Raw genomic sequence first — 18,378 nt, 5'->3', positions numbered from 1 at the left:
TTCCTTCACTGCTATACCATTCACCTTCCCTGCACGTCGAATACCTCTTCCCACTCCCCCACCTTCCTTTATGTCCCCCTCTGCCAGCTTACCAGCCCACCTCCCATGCATTCAAGGCAGAGGACACCGCACTCCCTTCCTTGCGCATGGTGGGGCGCGATTGTAATGAATTCTATTGTATTGACCATGTCAACTCAAGCCTGGTGCGTCTGACACCTGCCCTTATCCCGATCGGGAGAACATAAACTATTAATATTAAAGAAAAAAATATTTTTTTTTTAATGTGTTTTTAAAATCTTTTTATAGTATATTGTATAATTTTTCCAAAGATCAATATTTATAAAGGTTATATGAGTTTTTTGAAAGAGGTTGGAAGAGATAAATATTTTTCATGAGTTATTAGTTACTTTTGGCAAGGTTTTATGAAAATGTTAAATGTTTTTAAATATTTTTATAATGTGTTTTTCAAATCTTTTTACAATGTATTGTATATATATATATTTTTAAGATTAGTATTTATAAAGGTAAAAAGAGATCTTTCAAAGAATTTGGAAGAGATAAAGGTTTCTCTTGAGTTATTTGTTACTATGAAAAGGTTGTATGAAAATGTCATTGTCAAATTTGCGATCATTAAGGATTGGTAAGAAATTAATCACAATATTGGAGTTAAACAAGGGTGGTCTTTCCCCCCTCCATTTTTGGAATATGCATTCATAAGTTAGTAAGAGTGTTTGATAGAAGCTAGTTGTGTTTGCCCCACTCTCATTGGTATAGTCATCAATATTCTCCTTTATTTTGATGATATTGTTCTTTTGGTAAAGAAGTTTTTACATGATCCAGGAGTATATTGTCATTCCAACATGAGCGGATTCTTCAGTGGTTCAAAGATGAATTGGTCTTCAAAATTATCATGGTCGATGAGGTCTTGAGCTTTATCAACTTCGCCAGTTTTGTCGTCAACATTCAATGTCTAGTATCTTCAGCTTCAACAATGATGTTATGGTTTTCCAGTGATGTTAGTGGTTGATATGGTTTTCATGGTATTCATAGTATATGGTTTTGTACCTGGTTGTTGACATGGGTTTGTGGTCAGTTTTGTCGGGGTTTGGTTGTCGACATGGGTTTGTTGTCATGTGAATTTGAAAATGTGGCTTTGTGACGAAGAGGTGTGCATGGGTTTTATTATCAAAATCAAAGTGATTTAATTAATAAACCTAAGTCCTACATCCTAAAACACATAGCTCTGCAACCCTGTGGTGGAAAAATGCATTAACCTAAGTCTAAACCCTAACCTACACCTCAAACCCTAACCAAAACCATATTAAAACATTACAATGTAAATAAAAACATTGCAATACATAAACTACAATCCCTAATCATAAGAATTAACCGCAGCGGGACCACGACAATGAACCTCTAAGTTTGGATAATATTGGTTGTTCTAATTTTCTTTCCTCTTCTAGTAATAGGGTTGTCAATCTCTCTAGCTTTTCTTTTGATGCCCCTGTCTTTAGTCTTTTGGAGAAAGGTTTAAATTTTTCTCTTTCTCCTAGAAAGATCCCGGTCGACAATATCATCTGTGACATTAAATATGGTATTAGAGACTTACCGGATGTCACTAAAGATATCATTTGTCAAGTCTATGTGGTTGTCCTTAGAAAGACAAAGCCCCCCAAGAATAACTTCAGCAAACCTGAGTTTGATGCTCTCAAATCGTTAAACGATAATAAGAATATTGTTGTTCTCAAAGCCAAAAAAGGTGGTGTTGTGGTTATTCTTGATAAAGAGGATTATCGTCTAAGGATGTTGGACCACCTCCATAATTGCGGGAGCTACAGGAAACTCAAAAAGGATCATCTGAAGAAGATTTCCAAAAGTGTGGCTCTTGCTATAAAGGCTAGTAGCTCGGTCAGCTTATTCAGTCATAAGCTTATTGAAAGTTGCCCTCTTACCCCCAGAATCTATGGTCTGCCAAAGATTCATAAGGAAGGGGCTCCTCTGAGACCCATTGTCAACACGATAGGAGGGCCAACTTATCTTCTTGCTAAATATTTAGCCCAGAAGCTTAAGCCCCTTGTTGGCCATACAAAATCCTTCATCAAGGACTCTGCATCATTTGTTAATGAGTTAAAGAGTTTCAAGCTTGATCCAAATGACAAGCTTGTGAGCTTCGATGTGGTCTCTCTCTACACTAATATCCCTATCAACGAGGCCATCGAAGTCATCAAGTGCATCACAGATCCTGATACGACTTATTTAGTTGGTATTTGTCTTCTACTTTCTTTTCATTCGATGGGGAATTCTATGAGAAAACTTGTGGTGTCACCATGGGTTCCCCCCTCTCCCCTATGGTAGCTAATCTATTCATGGAGGATTTTGAATCAAAGGCCTTAGCCTCTTCTCGTCTTCTGCCTAAGTTGTGGAAGAGGTTTGTGGATGACACTTTTGTCATTTGGTCCCATGGTAAAGAAATGTTGGAACTATTTTTCCTCCATCTTAACAATCAATCTAGTTCTATAAAGTTTGCCATGGAATTTGAATGTAATGGTAGTCTTCCCTTCCTTGACATCCTCCTCTCAATGAATGCTAATGGCTCTTTCTCTCATCAGGTATATCATAAGAAAACTCATACAGAACAATATCTTCATGATAATTCTCATCATTTCCCAGCTCAAAAGCTTGGTGTTCTCAACACCTTAACAACTAGAGCTTTAAGAGTTTCTGATGAGAACCACCTCAAGGAAGAGAAAGCACATCTCCTAAGTGTTTTCTTTAATAATGGGTATAGTAGACACCAATGTACTAAGTCTTTCCTCAGAGCTGAAAAGGGTCCTAGTGCTAAGAAAGATACCAAGGATCGATTTTCTGGTGTTCATCTTCCTTTTATCCAAGGGACCACTAACAAGATTGCAAGGATCCTAAGGAAGCATAAGTTGGCTTCAACCTTTCGACCTTTAAATACCATACAGAGCTTCCTTAAATCTGTAAAAGACCCAGTGGACCCCAAGAATATGAAGGGTGTTTACATTATCCCATGCTCTTGTGGGACTCCTTACATTGGTGAGACCGGATGCTCGATTAATCAAAGGATTCGTGAGCATGCTGCTGACATAGCATGGCAGGACCCTCTCTTCTGCTTTGGTGGAGCATGCAAATAAAACTAAGCATCACATCTACATTGAGGAGGTCTAAGTCGTTTCTAAGGTTAGTCATTTTCATCATTGTAAATTGAGGGAGGCCCTAGAAATTGAAAAAAGACCCAATAATTTGAACAGAGATGATGGTTGGAATATTAGTAGAAGTTGGGTCCGTGTCTTGTCCTTCTAGTTTTTTTTTTAATCTATGTAGGTATTGACATCCTTTTTTGTTGATTTATTCTTCATTAGAGTTTATTTTCTTGATCCTTCGTGTTTCTTATGTATTTTATCATCCTATTCGTTCTTAACTCCTTTTAGTATTTTTGTTATTTGTTTAATGGGCTTGAGCCCCATATTTTATTGTTGACCCCATTTTATTTATTGAGTATTTTTCTTTGGATTTTTTTTCGATGCCCATTACAAGGAAACATCACTTACTCCATTGAGAAAATATTATTGAGATTGATGAAAAGTGGAGAGGCCAGCTAAGAACACCAATGCTTATAGGAAGAATGGATATATACCCCAAGCTATCACAAATGAGGCCTTTTTACAATCAAGAATGACGAGGAATTTTCTTTGAAATTTTTAGAGGATGCATCAAGGCAAATTGTGATTTGTTTCTAAGTGATTTGAATACTTACAATTTAGGAAAAAGGAGTTATTCAAAGGTAGGATATGTTTTGAAAGGGTCGTGATTTTGGAATTTGTGGATATCTCAACTCACTTGACATGAAAAATAATAATGATTAGATCCAATCGGAGTATGTGAATAAGAAAACAAAGGTTGGGAAGTTTAATCTAGTCAACATTGTTTCTCATGAATTTTTTTCCTCAATAATATTCTACAGACAAAATGTAGGAAATGGGGATTGGAAAATGGTAGAGAATATTGTCTTGAACAAAATTGTTCCCCTAGTTAATCAATAAAATTGTAAGAAACAAATATTTACAGAAAGCCAGGGTAGCCTCGACCCTCATTTAACAATGTTGATTACACTCCTCAAGAAGCTTCATCGAATAATGTTGGAGAGCTCAAGTAGGAGCATAAAATTGCATATTATTCCTACAATGATTTTAATTGTAATGAAGCGTAATCAGGGCTTAGAATGTGAAAAATTATTTTATAGAAGCTTGTCTAAAATTTTTATGAAAGAAAGTGGTGCAAATGTATAGTTTCAAGAAATTCATATTTTGTTCCTCCTCTTAAATTTCCCAACATTATTTAATCTCTTTTGTGGCTACAAACAAGATATTCAAATACATTTCAATAATATCAATATTGTCATAATCATTTCAAGGATGGAGGGCATAAGTAAAATGGTTTTGCAAGCTCTATCTGATTTCATTTCTCCCACATTCCTTGATAAATGGGAGTACAAATCTAGAAACATAGCATTATCATTCTTATTAAGTTCTGTGTAGTTAGGTTGCAAAAATGCACAAAAGTGAGAAATATGAAATGATTTAGGAAAATTTGTAATTAATGATAAGAATGTGGATAGTCATAGAAAATATGCTACTAAGGATGAGAATGTGCCTTCCGAGATTTGTGCTCATTAAATTTATAATGATGTAGATGAACACACTGAATATTCCAATGTTGGTTGTATCTCTCATTAATTTTTAGCCCGATGTAGATGAGAAGGATGATGCTAAGGTGAATAATGATGCAAATGAAATATTCAAAGACATAGCTATTTTGATTCGAGAGGAATTCAAATTGTTGCATAACCTTGCTTCTAACCCTAAATATGGAACTTTTGTCTTGAAACTATTAACAAATACCAAATCAAAATTGAGGTTGTTTCTTAGTTTGGTCAACAAGATAACTCTTTGAAGAACAGTCTATTGTTGAATCTCTCACAAGGAGTCAATATTGTTTGTGCCCCATCGCAAGGATTCAATACTCTTTACGCCTCATCACATGGAGTTAATACTCTCTACAATTAATGGAAAATAAGAAAGACTAATAACAACTCAATCGTAAAGAAGAAAGACAAACAAAAACTAATCACAAAGAAACAAGGAAAATCGTGACTAATAGTAAATAAACATATCTAAATGCAACTCAATAAGAAACATGGAAGTGAAGATGCGATGCCACAAAAATAGAAGTGAAGATGTGACATTTCAAGAAGTTTCATTACTTAACTTATTTACATTGCGTTCTCCCTTCATCACAAGCACAACTTGGTTGATCATAGCATGACCTAGGTCACCTAACTATGACTTCTTATTTCCTTATTGCATCTTCATTCCCTAATCACGACTTTAGATTACTTGTATCTTCACTCATTGCATCATGATTTACCTCATATTATTGCAACTTATGATCTCCCTAATCACATTGCATCCTTTTTTTCCCAATCACGTAACAACTTTATTCCCTTTGTTGCAACTCCCCTCAAGAATCATATTGTATGATTAGTTCATTGTCAATTTATCTTATGTTGGTATTGATGATAATTTTTATCAGGAAGGGTATTGGATACAATAATCTCTTCTACTAAGGAAGAATGAGAAAATTAAAGTAATTATTTCTAACACTACAATTCGTATCTTGGGTGGCATTCTTAGTTCTTATAATCTTAGTGTTGAAGAAAATGAAATGGCTAGAGAATGGGGCTCAGTCTCCGTGTTTCATGGACTTGAACCTATGGTATACTTAGAAAGAGATAAGGATATCATAGAACACATAATTTTAATTTTTACATCTATCCAAACATCTATTCCATTCTCAAGATGTTGGTCTCCGTGAAAGATACACACATCCAATCTTAGATGAATTAACCAACACCTCAAAAGTCACATTTGTAAAATTAGAGTTTTGGTACCTTAGTAAATTTTTTGGTAATATGAAGCATAGAAAAGAGGAAATGAGTGTGATTAAACACTTTAAGACTCTCCCAAAGGTGGATGTATTAGTCCAATTTATATCAATCCACAATCTAGATAGTTTAGTGGAGAAAATATCATATTGAGATCTCACAAAGATAACTATTATGAATATATTGTTAAAATTTGGCTTCAATAGCGAGGGCCACACCACATAACTAAGGATTAAAGATATCATGAATGAGATTTTCAAAGATTTCAAGATTTTGTGTCCAATACTAAAGCTGATTCTGGAAGTTATAACTCTTTGTCTGAAGTGGCAATGTTTCATCCTATAATAAGAGATAAAATGGAAAATCTCTTCTAGATGAGATTCTCAATTACCTTACTTTCTCTTTGGTGATAGTGATATGCTCTCTCTAGATAAGTATGCTTTCAACACAACGATTCACCCTTCACTAGTCAGCTTGCAAAGAATTGAAAATTCTCATTTCTAAAGAAAATTTCATATCACATAGTACTCCAAATAAAGAGGTATGGGAATCCATACATACAACCTATTTTATATAGAAATAAAAGGTTATTTTTTCAGGCCCATACAAGTCCACTAAAGGATCCATGTTTCCTCATACAAGTTCTAATTTGAAAGGGATTTTAGAACCATCGAAATCAAAGAGGCATTTAAGCTATTTGAAATATCTTAGTATTGAACCAAAAATTTCCTCTGGAATGATTAGTTAGGTAAGAATGTGAAATTATTATACCATCTTGGTGCTGTAATGGCTAAACTAATGTCTATAATGCAACAATTTCTCGTTGCAACTATAAAAGAACTAAAAATCGAAAGATCATGTGTCTTTTATCAAGGACATTTAAAATTGTTTCCATCTGATAAGTGGATGTTCTTATACAAGATGCTTAACTCTAGTTTAGTTAATGAATCCTTATGAAATAATGCATTGATTCATGGAAATCTAAAGAAAGATGGAGCTGCAAACACCATAGAAGATACCATTGATGCATTTCTTGATATTGGTCTTTGTTTGCATACAATATCCATTTATTCATTCAGGTATCAAAGATCTACTAGTCATTGGAAAGACATATAAAGATATATTTATGTAAGGCTCAATTCTTGGGAGGATCTTTATCATCATGAAAATGTAATGCAATGCTCAATAAAGTGACTAAATCTACAATTGAATAGTTTGAGGAATTTGCTTGCAAAAGGTGATTCCTTTTTTGATGTTGTATGACCAAGGCTACAATTAAGAAGGTAGTTAAATAATCAAAACATGATTTTTCAAAAATTTATTATTCAACATCTAAAATGCATGTAATAACACAATATGAAGATAAAGCAAGACTATCAGGTTCTTTTTGTAAGGGAGTTCACAATAATGGCTAGAATATTCATGGAGTAGTTAGGCAAGGTATTTTATGGAAAATTTACATAGTTACCCATAGGGTATCTCACCATGTCAACTAAGATGTGGGGTGCATATTGTGATGAAGGATAAATATACTCACAACGAGTGCAACAACAAGAAAATGGAAAATCATTAAAGTAATTCAATGGTGAAACCCTTGTTTAGTATCACGAACAATAATCACCTCAGAATTTCTAATAACAATATCTATTTCGTCTCATTATTTCTCTAGTCATATTGTAAAATATTAAGTTTGGTCATACTTAAGAAAATCATAAATGCTAAAATCCATGTATCAAGAATTTGATGGATCATGGGGAATTTTAAGAGTCATTGGGAAGGTGGAAAGCCACCTCCCCATTTGCATAATTTTCTCTTCATGCCTCTAAGGTAGGGGCTTTAAGCACTTGAGTTATTTTAGCATAGGTAGCTACAAGCCCCTGGGTAGCTTTGAGTGCTCTTGCTCTTGACAAACTTTAACTAAGTTGGGGTGGGGCAAGGGGATTATGTTTGAGATGATATGATAAATCCACCTTCCATAATTAGATTTTGATGGACCTGTTTTACATGTACTTAGATTTGCATCATTATCAATGAGAAGCTCTTCATTTTTGATATTGATTCCCATGCACTTTCATGGTGGTTGTAATGGCTATCTGGTACTTCTATTTTGTGTGCATGTGTGCTTTCATATGGGTTATAGGTTTATAAACTAATTTTTAGCTTATTTATCATGTGTTTGCTTGAATCTTCTCTCTTTCATTCCATTCTAACATTGGTAACTAGTGGTAAACTAATTTACAATTAACTTCTAGTACTTTCTCTTTCATATATGTCTTAGATGATTTTATCTAATTGATTCCTTTTGAGTTATACACGTTCTTATTATTTTATTGTTATATTCTTGTACCATTTACTACAATTTATCAATTATGGGTTTATTTTGTCCTCATTCTCTTGATATTCTAGACTTGTCCTCACATTAACATATCTTCACTTGAAATCCAAGAGGAAACACATATGGTGGCAAACAAACCCACATATTGGATGGGACTTCTATCCCAAACAGTGTGATGCATAATTAGGACTCTACATCGGGGATATCCCCTTATTGTTGGTGCTAAATTTTTCCCCATCAACATGTGTGTACATCTTTTAGCTATATGCCTTTCTTTTTCGCCTCCTCCCATTATTGAAACAATTTTTCTATTTTTCTTTTAAGTTTTAGGAAACAAGGGTACACCTATTTCAACATAGTTTTAAAACCTCCGTGGACCTTGATAGCACAAGATTTGTACTCAAACAAGCTATTCCTTTTTGTTCTAAGAATTTTATTTTGATCCTCACGATCTACAATTGTAGCCTTGTAATTTTTTATCTTCATTGGCATATCTTTTAAATTCTTCTCTATGGATTATGTGAAAAACATGTCACTTGAATACATTTCCGTTAGGTCTTTATGAGTGTTATTCTCTAAATATTTATTTGTAGTCACTAACATGGGAGACAGACTAGGGACTCGTGATGTTTTCTTAGTTTACATGGAAATCCTTCCTAATGTTTGATCATATCTAAAATATATTATGTTAACAATTCTAAATTCCCTTGTAGGAGAGATTTTGATCTGTCTATGAGGAAAATGTCCTCATGTTATAGTTGAAGTCAACATTTAAGGGATGTCCATATCCATTATATCTGCACTAGATATTTCTTCTTTTATTTGATTGGACAACGTTTCTATCAATGCCTTTTGCTCCTCCCCTTTCTTTCTAGCTTCTTCTTCTTCTTGGCCTCTTCTTTGTCTCATTTCTTTGCATTCTTCTTCCTTCATTTTTATTTTTAACTTCTATTCTCATGGATCCTTGGGATTTTTTTTTTAGCCTCAAATTTCTTTTTTTAGTTTCCAATTTTCCCTTTTTATATTTTGCATTCTCAACCTCCATTGCTTTTTTTGTTTTGTTTCACTACCCTATTTTTTTCCCCTGAAAAGTATGAAAGAAAAAAATACCATTCCCATTTTTTAACCAACAAAGGGCTATGATATAGTTTCCTATGTACTAACAAAGAGCTATGATATAATTTCCTATGTACTAACTATATATTCAATAATTGAAAATATTAACAAATAATTACACACAATAGAGAACAAAGTAATGAATCAAGAATAGTAAAGAAAACCCTTGATGAAAGTTGATTCCATATATTATTAATTAGGGAAGGAAATGATTCTACAAACAATGATTACTTGTTTAGTTACCATACACCCACCATACCTCCATTATGTTTCTATTTATAGTATTATCTAAATGGTAAAAAAAAAAAACTAAAAACAAAAAACAAAACATTAACATTTTAACAGGTTAAACCTTCCTGTAAGACTTCTTACATTCATTATATTCACGCTATTACATAAGTCTTGTTTACTAAAAATAACCTCTATACATAATAATACATAACTATCTAACCATTATTATTCTCTTTAGATAAATATTTAAAATAATCCCTATTACCTAAATATAATGCCATATGAATACTTAATAAAAAAATATCTCAAACATTAATGATATAAAATCAAACTAAAAAAATATAATTCTTAGACAAATCATTATCATATACATTCCATAATGAACTAAACTAGCATTTGCATCAAATGTTGCAAAGGAAACGCCGTAAGGCATAAATTGAAGAATGCAAATATTTTATTTTTTAAATAAATGAGAATCTAAATATAACCTAGATGTATTTTCCATTGGGAATTTTTCATGTTGGTGTTGATAGTTACATTCATTTTCTTAAATGACTGATATAAATTATAATTAAGAGACATCTATACACATTGTATATATTATTTGTCCAATATTTCTCCCAAAGCTATCTAATTATAAAGACCAAAACAGATCCCTACACAATCAAGCCTTAACAAATGAAAACCTAAAAGATTCTTTTCTGATAGGACCAAGACAGGTCCCTACAAAATCAAACCTAAACAAATGAAATCCTAGGTGATTCTTTTATATTTTATTGAAATTGGAAAACCTAACGTGAGAATATTAAGAAAACCTAATGTGAGAATATGAGGTGTAGAGCACAATAATTCAATTCCAAAACCAGGCCATCTATCTGACTCATAAAATGAAGATAAAACTTGACCTTTTATTGCTAATACTGAATATCCAAGTAAGAAAAGGAATTGCAGCTCTACTACTCACGGAACCAAGTAAACACCTAAGTCCTTCCAAATAGCGGAAATTATATTCTGAAACTGCCACTGGTAATCTGCCTCCGAACAGGGTTGATGGGACATGCTATCAATTTATTTTAAATACAATGTTTTCATGGCTTCAAATTCAAATTTTGGTTTAAAGGAAGCACTACAATTTTTAATTTATTTGATACTGATTTTATTGTGCATAAGATAAAGATTTTGATATTATATACTGAAAATGATATGTGTGGGAATATGCCTCATAAAATGAATATAAAGCTTGACCTTTTATTGCTAATACTGAATATTCAAGTAAGACAAGGAATTGCGGCTCTACTACTCACAGAACCATGTAAACACCTAAGTCCTTCCAAATAGCGAAAATTATATTCTGAAACTGCTACTGATATACTTGGGCAGCCAGTCCAACCAGAAGAAGAGCCAACATATGTAATATCTCAGAAATAGTTTGCAAAGATACTACTCTCTTTTTACTGCTGGCAGAAGAAGTGTTAGCGTTAGGAGCTGAAGTAGATCCTGCATGCCCACAACCACAAATCACATTATATAACAGATTCAGATCCAAGTGTCTTTGCACCTAACTCTCACATCTGATTCATTCAAGCCCCTAACAACAAAATCGGAAATAAAAAATATCTATGTTTATGCCAAGAGAACAAACAAAAACTTTATTAATAAAGAGGAGAAGGAAAAAACTAAACCTGAAGAGGTGCTGTTTTCACCAACTGTCAAAACAACAAAGAAAGAAACCATAAGGTCTCACAAAAAGTAAAAAAATGGTAATTTTTGAAGAGAAAATGGGGTTTGATGCAGAATCGTACGTTTAGAGCAACCGCTGACAGAAGCATTGAGGCCGACCTACTAGCCCACATGTATGCATCCAACTTCTCCCAAATCTCTATTGCTGCAGCTTTATCTTGATGCCGCTTATGTTTGCTAATCTGTAGGTAAATTACATGAGCTAAACAATAAGCAGACAAAATTAATGGCAAAATAAATGAGCGTACATGATACAATAAGCTCTAACAGACTGAAATTTATCCCATCATGTGGAACAAGACAAATCCATAAGCAGCGTGTTATATAAGCAGAGCTTGGAAACTTGACAATACTCGAAACAATAACAGAAAAGTCTAAATCTCATACTGAAACTATCTTCACATTCCACTGCCTCACAGATTTAGCAGACTCCACACTGTCATCTTCAAAGCGAATGTAAAACCCCAAGACTGTAAACATCCATCCGCATGACATTACAATTGAAAAGAAAATCTGATAAATCTTGATCACCTTACAGCTTCTAAAAGAATCCCCACTTTATCAATGCTACAACATGCTTATGCTAATCTTAATTAAGTGATAACAGGATAGGAAGTTCACATAATTTGTGCATTATATAGCAGACTAAAGTCTGTAAAATCAAGTAGTAAAAGATGTCTTCGGTGAGAATATTTATGCTTGTCAGATGGAAGCTGACACACCCTACAAAAGCAAAAGGAATTTGGACAAGACGTAGTCAGGCACTTTTGAATAGCATTTTTTGGAATGTACTGGATACAAGCCAAAGAAATCAAGTATAAGATAACCCTGGAAAATAGGGCATATAAAGATTTCAGCCAACATAACCATCTTATCAGAAACTCTAAATTTATAGCAAGTTCGTATGTAAATTTTTCAGCCAACAGAACCATCTTACCAAAAAAACTCTCAATTTACAACGAATTCGCATGTAAAAGTTTCAGCCAATAGAACCATCTTACCAAAAACTTTCTCACAATTTATAGCGAGATAGAGACTTAACCATCTCACCAAAAAACTCTCAATTTATAGCGATGAAGCCTCTAACTTGCCTATGACAATTGTTTCAGGACTTTAGTGCATAGAACTTCAAATTTTACATCATTCTAAACAACATTATGAGGTAAGTAAGCCCTCAAAAGCCTTTACCTGACATTTACATGCACCAAATGTAGGCCCCACCTAACAAGGGCCTTTTAGTGGATACAATTCAACAAGCAGGATGTATAGAGCAAATTCCAAATAGTGTCTAATACTATACCGTATTTTGTTGCCAGGAAAAAAGGGTATATTCTACCTTTACCTAGTGATGTAAACATCGTTCAGTTGCATATGACCATTCCAATCTGCTTTGAGCTGAGCAGCTCAAGAGTATCTGTGAATTGGAATTTGCAACATTATAATAATAGGATAGAAAACTACCTAATCCATGTGCTTCAAAGCTAGCTCTTTGATACATAATACTAATTAATTAGATCGAGATTGACATAGAACCAGGTCTACAAGGCATTTCAAAGCTAGCTCTTTGATACATAATACCAATTAATTAGATCACAATCCTTTTGTAGTCTCCATCTGCCAAAGTAGTTGCTTATGCTATTGTCTTACTGGGATCTCGTAAGAGAATTTTTTGTTTCCCTCACCGAACACTCACATACCAGTTGAAGCAGGGCACTCAGAGCTAGTTTATTGAGTTACAAGGTCAAAGGCAGGAGGAGGATAAGAGGTTCTTTCTTTCTTCCTTATTTTCCTCACACAAGGCGACATCTATTGTCTTACTAGGATCTGGTAAGTGTTTTCCACATCGAACACTCAGGTAGAAATTGAAGGAGGGCACTTAGAGCTAGTTGCTTTAGTTACAAAATCAAAGCCAGGAGCAAGGTAGGAGGTTTTTTCTTTCTTCCTTCATTCCCTCACACAAGGCCACGTCCCCATTCTTCGTTCTTCTACTGTTACATTCATTTTCTTAAGTGACTGATATAAATTATAATTAAGAGACATCTATACACACATCATAAATATTATTTGTCCAATATTTCTCCCAAAGCTATCTAATTATAAAGACCAAAACAGATCCCTACACAATCAAACCTAAACAAATGAAATCCTAAAAGATTCTTTTCTGATAGGACCAAGACAGGACCCTACAAAATCAAACCTAAACAAATGAAATCCTAGGCGATTCTTTTATATTTTATTGAAATTGGAAAACATAACGTGAGAATGTTAGGAAAACCAGGCCATCTATAGGACAATATGAGGTGTAGAGCACAATAATTCAATTCCAAAACCAGGCCATCTATCTGACTTATAAAATGAGGATAAAACTTGACCTTTTATTGCTAACACTGAATATCCAAGTAAGACAAGGAATTGCAGCTCTACTACTCACTGAACCAAGTAAACACCTAAGTCCTTCCAAATAGCAGAAATTATATTCTGAAACTGCTACTGGTATACTTGGGCAGCCAGTCCAAGCAGAAGGAGAGCCAGCAGATGCAATATCTCATAAATAGTCTGCAAAGATACTGCTCTCTTTTTACTGCTGGCAGAAGAAGTGTTAGCGTTAGGAGCTGAAGCAGATCCTGCATGCCCACAACCACAAATCACATTATATAACAGATTCCGATCCAAGTGTCTTTGTAGCTAACTCTCACATCTGATTCATTCAAGCCCCTAACAACAAAATCGGAAATAAAAAATATCTATGTTTATGCCAAGAGAACAAACAAAAACTTTATTAGTAAAGAGGAGAAGAAAAAAACTAAACTTGAAGAGGTGTTGTTTTCACTAACTGTCAAAACAACAAAGAAGGAAACCATAAGGTCTCACAAAAAGTAAAAAAATGGTAATTTTTGAAGAGAAAATGGGGTTTGATGCAGAACCATACGTTTAGAGCAACCGCTGGCAGAAGCATTGAGGCCGACCTCCTAGCCCGCATGTATGCATCTAGCTTCTCCCAAATCTCTATTGCTGCATCTTTATCTTGATGCCGCTTATGTTTGCTAATCTGCGGGTAAATTACACGAGCTAAACAATAAGCAAACAAAATTAATGGCAAAAGAAATGAGCGTACATGATACAATAAACTCTAATAGACTGAAATTTATCCCATCATGTGGAACAAGACAAATCCATAAGCAGCGTGTTATAGAAGCAGAGCTCGGAAACTTGACAATACTCGAAACAGTAACAGAAAAGTCTAAATCTCTTACCGAAACTATCTTCACATTCTACTGCCTCGCAGATTTAGCAGACTCCACACTGTCATCTTCAAAGCGAATGTAAAACCCCAGGACTGTAAACATCCATCCGCATGACATTACAATTGAAAAAAAATTCCGATAAATCTTGATCACCTTACCTCCTGCAACAAAGCATTAAGTTTGAGAATTCCACCCATAGTGTTTGTGGGGTCAGATGGACGCAGGAAAATTAAATAGGAAAAGGAAAACTTACTTTTATTGAATATCTCTGCATGGTCCTTGCTCTTCCTCTCGATAGTAATACACTCTGGCTTCTTGAGCATCTCCTTCACCTTGGCATCAGGGGTATGGTAAACCACAGAAATTTTGATCAGACCTTGGCTTCTTACGGCGTAATTATTGAATGATTTCTGTTTTTTTTAACGGCAAAAGGGTATACGAATAAAAAGAAGAATCAGTAACCAGCATACCTCAACGAATGAATGAGCCGCAAGAACGTACGAAACCAACCATCAAATTGCACATTCGAATTCTTCCTATCTCATCGCACGTGTCATCTAATTTCCAAATTCACTGAACCATTTAAACATAGCTAAAAAAAATTGAAAAAGAACATGGTGTCCTTTCATTGGTCTAAGAATCAAAATGCATGCAAAGAGAATTCAATATATGAATATCTTTGTTCAATCCCTATGTAAAGACTTGCAAACTCTATCGAATGCCATGGTGCGTGACCAACATACCTTATAGCTGGGCCTCGTGCAGGTATCAGTCTTTAGACTTAAACCTAGTTAATGATATCAATTACTGTGGCAAATTCAATTTTCGAATCGTCTGGAATTTATCACTTTACTGCTGAAACATACTTTCATGTGACTACGTACCAGTGATGTTCTGCCTTGGGCGGATTCTTTTTCAACGGTCTTACCAATTTATCGTCAACTAATTGCAAGTGGGTTGCGCATAATTGTTTTCAGGTATAAAATAAAACAATTTTGTTTCTCTTTTGATAAATCCTCACAAAAAAATATCTAGACGTATAGAAATTAATCATAATATTAACAAAAGTTTTGAGTAAAACATCAATAATCTCTATCATAATATAGCATTCATAATTTTCTCAAATATTGGCTTTAAACACCAATTTCCCATTCATAAAAGAAGGAAGATTAGCTAACCATTTATACTCATTACATTTGATTCATATTTGTTTCTAATCCAACCAACTTCCTGAAATAATTACACGAGATAGATAAAACCAAAAGTCTGCAATAGATCTTAACAATGAAAGCAGCTTTGAAAGCAATCAATTTACCTGCAGAGCTCCATTCTAGAAGTAAATTAATTGTCATGGTCACTAAAAAAGAAGTCAACCAGTTTGTCAAAGTTGCAATACTACCACCAATGCCCTTTACATTAACAGGAAGGATCTGTAGTGAAAGAGCCAAAGAATTAGCTGCAAGTCGTAATAGACATTCCTAGTGCTGAGAGAGTTTCGTAACACACCACAACCTGATATTTGTGCATACACATTTAGCTTGAACTTACAGAGGAAAAATTACCTCTGACATTATAATCCATGGAATAGCTCCTATACCAAGAGAGAAGGAAATTATGTAAACCTGCAATAAACCAAGGCCTTCAACTCTGAAGGAATTTGGACAAAGGAAATATGCCACTGGTTGCTAACATAAAACTAATTTTGACTCTTACCAAAACACTAGTTAAGGCCAAAACACTGTAGCCTGTTTCATCAGAAGCTCCTGACACATGAGTCTGAAAGGTACATTGATACAATAGAAGTCATATTAAGCTTCCAATTTCCAATGTTACTTTCACATGGTTCAGAACGATTAAATTTCAGTCTTAAGCTTCCTTCTCCTCTTTGATCTCAATATTCAAAACACGCCTTTAAATTTGTCTCCCCTGAACAAAACTCAAGGACTAGTGCATGACAAATAACTGGGACATATTACCTCCAAGAAGAATGCAAGACCGACAAGAAAAAGGCATACGGCCATTCCCCCAGATGAGATCTGTTGAATTTAAACCATCTCACTGCAAGTTTCTCCAAATGAATTCATGTTACTCATACACAAAATTTCTTGGTGGCCATAAAAGTGTTGGGTATACGACCAAAGTCCCACATTGACTAGAAGTGGGGAGGATCATGGGTATATAAGGATGGACAAATATCTCCATTGGTATGAGGCCTTTTGGGGTAAAGCCCAAAAACAAATCCATGAGGGCTTAGGCCCAAAGTGGACAATATCATACCATTGTGGAGATATGTGGTGTCCAGAGTCCTTACAAGTGGTATCAGAGCCATGCCCCGAAGTTAGCCAAGTGGATGAATTCTCAGAATGCCGAATGAAGGTGGTGGGCCCTGCTAATATCACGATGGGATCGGTGGATGAGCTCGGTTAGACAGGCGATGTGCTCCGGATTCTTCATGGACGTGTCCTGGTCCCAACACGGTGAAGAGGAGTTGACCTGGGAAGAGCAAGCTCTCGAGGTAGGTGGTGCTTCCATGTAAGGCATGTGCTTCCAACGCATTGGAGCAGAGAATCCTGGTTGGTAGAGAGTGGACGGATGGATAATCGTTTGAGGGGAGGCTCGATGGTCCTTTGTTCGAGGGGAGGATTGTTGGGTATACGACCAAAGTCCCACATTGACTAGAAGTGGGGAGGATCATGGGTATATAAGGATGGACAAATATCTCCATTGGTATGAGGCCTTTTGGGGTAAAGCCCAAAAACAAATCCATGAGGGCTTAGGCCCAAAGTGGACAATATCATACCATTGTGGAGATATGTGGTGTCCAGAGTCCTTACAAAAAGTACACATCCTTTGCAGCAGCAGGCAACTTACCATGAGGAGGAGACGTCTTCCAGCACCATGCAGTGAAAGCAGTCATGACAACCTGTATAACAGCCATCAGGATAGAACCTAAAGGATTATCATTAAAAACTTTGATGAGAAACAGAAAAATTAATATTTGAAACCATACAAGCAACAAATTACTAAACAAGTCAAACACCTGAATAGCACCGAGTCCTAGAGTTGCAACTTTGCTTGATGAAACTCCTGTGAGATAGACAAATGTTGAAATCAATACCCATTGTAAGAGGATATTTATGTTCCATATTTCTTGTGTATAAATACAGACATCACAAAGCTACAGTCCCTACTATTATCAAGACCATCATTTTGAAAAATTCATCTCAACTTCCATACATTGGCAACGGCAATTTAAAGGTACTATATCTATGTGCAGAAATCTCAACGAATCTGTTATCTTAAAGGTCAGAGCACTGAAATTTGCTAAGATTGTTAAGAAAATTTCAAATTTTGGTATCATTATATGTTTTATGAAAAAAATTGGTTACTCCAATGTATTACCTTTATATTCTATAGATTGGAGCACATCTTCTGTTTGCATTGGCAACCCTTTTAGAATTTTTTTAATTTTTTTAGTTATATCCAACTTGCAAATATTAGACCCTAAAAAATTCCCTGATAATCGGACTAGAAAAGGTAAAATAAGGGTCATCTAACTGATTGGTCTATAAAAGGTTATAGGGGCATTCATCTAACTGATTGGTCAATAAAACTCATACAGGTATCAGTGAGCACTCACCAGCAGACTTGAAAATGTATGTGCTATAGAACCTTCCTGTAAGACTTCTTGCATTCATTATATTCACGCTATTACATAAGTCTTGTTTACTAAAAATAACCTC

At 34.8% G+C, this 18,378-nt stretch overlaps 1 long non-coding RNA gene across 2 annotated transcripts; it reads right to left on the bottom strand.

The window, feature by feature from the left end:
- Positions 1–11,483: 11,483 nt before the first annotated feature.
- On the bottom strand, positions 11,484–16,032 carry LOC149264581 (uncharacterized). Of its 2 annotated transcripts, none has more exons than XR_016250095.1 (3): positions 15,106–16,032; positions 14,645–14,967; positions 11,484–11,572 (listed from the first exon to the last, which is right to left on the bottom strand). It is a non-coding gene; the product is annotated as an uncharacterized LOC149264581 (long non-coding RNA). The 2 variants fall into 2 exon arrangements; XR_016250096.1 differs by lacking the exon at positions 11,484–11,572 and adding an exon at positions 14,326–14,439.
- Between the last annotated feature and the right edge of the window lie 2,346 nt (positions 16,033–18,378).

This window comes from Pinus tabuliformis, chromosome 6, assembly GCF_031772625.1.
Source record: "Pinus tabuliformis cultivar Carrire ecotype Pingquan chromosome 6, CPIR1, whole genome shotgun sequence".
Classification (NCBI taxonomy): domain Eukaryota; kingdom Viridiplantae; phylum Streptophyta; class Pinopsida; order Pinales; family Pinaceae; genus Pinus; species Pinus tabuliformis.
Note: the sequence above shows the minus strand (reverse complement) of the source record. Positions and strands in the feature narration are given on the sequence as shown.